A 2,727-nucleotide genomic window follows, 5' to 3' on the forward strand; every position below is an offset into this window, starting at 1 on the left:
CTGTGAGACTGGGAGTGTTGTGCGACTGACCGGGCTGTGAGATTGTGAGTGTTGTGCAACTGAGTGTCAAGTGAGTGAAGCGGAGTACCAGAGGGTGAGAAGGTAGAGTTAGGAAGCCAGGAAATAGCCACATAGAATAGACTTAAATCACTGAATCCCCATTAGATTAGATTAGTAGGTACAATGCCCGGCGGGTGTGGAGATGCGACTCGGTGTACATCTTGTGATATGTATGCGTTCCTCGGTCATGCGATCGAGGGCGAATACAAATGCGCAAAATGTAAGCACGTTGCTTCCCTGGAAGCTCAGGTCCTGAATCTAGGGAAGCAGCTGGCAACACTGAGACGAATGTCCATACCTGAGGAGAGCCAGGATCATACCAGTCAGGTGCAGGCAGGGGTCTGCACAGAGGTGGGCGGAGTATCCGAGGTGCAGGCATCAGAGCAGAGTAGAGGGGTGACAGTTAGGAGGGGTAGAAGGGAACAAGGCAAGGAGGCTGATCCTGGGCTGGAGCACCCCAATAGATACGCCCCGTTGTGTGATATTGGGGAAACCAGTCAGGGACCAGCATTGCTGGAGCAGAGCGACGCCCCTAGCTGCCAGGTGAAGAACTCCTCCAGTGAGGCCGGGAGAAAGGGAAAGGAAAGACAGGTGCTGGTGGTAGGGGACTCAATTATTAGAAGGACAGACAGTGTAATCTGTGACAAAGAACGTGTGTGCCGAACAGTCTGTTGTTTGCCGGGCGCTCGGGTTCGGCACATTGCGGATCGGGTGGACAGATTATTGGGTGGGGCTGGGGAAGACCCAGCTGTCATGGTACACGTGGGTACCAACGACATAGGCAGAGGAAGATGGAGAGTCCTAAACGATTTCAGGGACTTAGGCGCTAAGTTGAGGAGAAGGACCTCCAAGGTAGTATTTTCCGAAATACTATCTGTACCTCGAGCCACACCAGAGAGGCAGCGGGAGATTAGGGAAGTTAACGAGTGGCTGAGGAGCTGGTGTAGTAAGGAGGGTTTCGGGTTCCTGGAGAACTGGGCCGACTTCTCAGTCGGCCACTGGCTCTATGGTAGGGACGGATTGCACCTAAATGGGGTGGGTGCAGCCGTACTGGGTGCGAGGATGGCCACAAAGTTAGAGGGGCTTTTAAACTAGAGAATGGGGGGGAGGGTACAGATGTAGAATTAGCCAGTGGAAGGCAAGATTCAGAGGGAAGAAATGGGGACATTAGCGGTAGGGTGTTTGGAGCTCCTATACCCAGGTTGGGTATGGGGAAAAATCACAAGAGCAGCCTAAAAACATCAAATGAGGATAGTTGTAACCGGTCAAAATTACGAGGTTTGTATACCAATGCCTGAAGCCTGGCCAACAAGATGGGAGAGCTGGAGCTGCTGATGTTTGAGGAGGACTTAGATTTTGTGGGGATAACTGAGACTTGGTTTGACAGCTCTCATGACTGGATGGCAACCATTCAGGGGTATTCCCTTTATCGCAGAGATAGAGAGGGTAAAAAAGGGGGAGGGGTATGTCTGTATATTAAGAACAGTATACTGGTAAATATGAGGGATGATATTAATAATGGAGCTAAGGACGAGGCAGAATCCCTATGCGTAGGGCTTCAAAGGGAAGGCACGGTGGGGAAGGTAATATTGGGCATATGCTATAGGCCCCCCCACCAGAGGGAGGAGGGGGAGGTGGACCTCATTTTACAGATAGGATTGGCAGCAAGGATGGGAAATGTCATTATAATGGGGGACTTTAATTATCCTGATATAGACTGGGCAGATGGAACCGCACACTCATCCAAGGCTCGGCAGTTCCTAAATGTTTTGCAGGACAATTTCATGGGTCAGATGGTGAATGCACCGACAAGAAACAATGCGGTACTTGACCTACTGATTACTAACAATACAGACCTGCTCACGGATATAGAAATACAGGAGAACTTAGGAAACAGTGACCATAGGTCAATAAGTTTCAGTATTAATTACAGTAATAGGAAGCACAAGGGTAATATTAAGACGCTGAATTTCAAAAGAGCCAATTTCCCAAAACTGCGCTCGCTGCTAGAAAATATGAATTGGGATAGAACCCTGGGAACAAAGAACACGGAGGAAAAATGGGAGTGCTTCAAGAGCATACTTAACAAGGGGATTGGCCAGTGCATTCCAAAGGGAAATAAATTTAAAAGAGCAAAGCTAAACCCTGGGTGGCTAACCTCCAACATAAAAATGCATATTAGTGCTAAAGAAAAGGCCTTCAAAAAATACAAGGCTGAGGGGTCATTGGCAGCATTTAAGCATTACAAAGTGTGTAATAAGAAATGTAAAGATGAAATCAGGGCGGCTAAAATAGAACACGAGAGACATATAGCGGAGGAGAGTAAAAAGAACCCCAAGAAGTTTTTTAAGTATATAAACAGTAAGAAAGCGAGGCCAGAACACATTGGCCCCATAAAAGATGACAAAGGAAATATGGCCACTGAGGACAGAGAAAAGGAGGAAGTGTTAAATAATTTCTTCTCTTCAGTCTTCACAAAAGAATCGGGGGGCTACACAAACCTAGCTTGTAAGGCCGAACTAAACAACACACCTCAGGAAATTCCGCCATGGCTAACAGAAGATAGACTTAAAACTAAACTAGAGAAACTTAACATAAATAAATCACCGGGACCGGATGGCTTGCACCCGAGGGTTCTGAAAGAGCTCAGCCAGGTGATTGCCAGAC

This window comes from Pelophylax lessonae, assembly GCF_965119305.1.
Source record: "Pelophylax lessonae genome assembly, contig: HAP1_SCAFFOLD_427, whole genome shotgun sequence".
NCBI classification, from domain to species: Eukaryota; Metazoa; Chordata; class Amphibia; order Anura; family Ranidae; genus Pelophylax; species Pelophylax lessonae.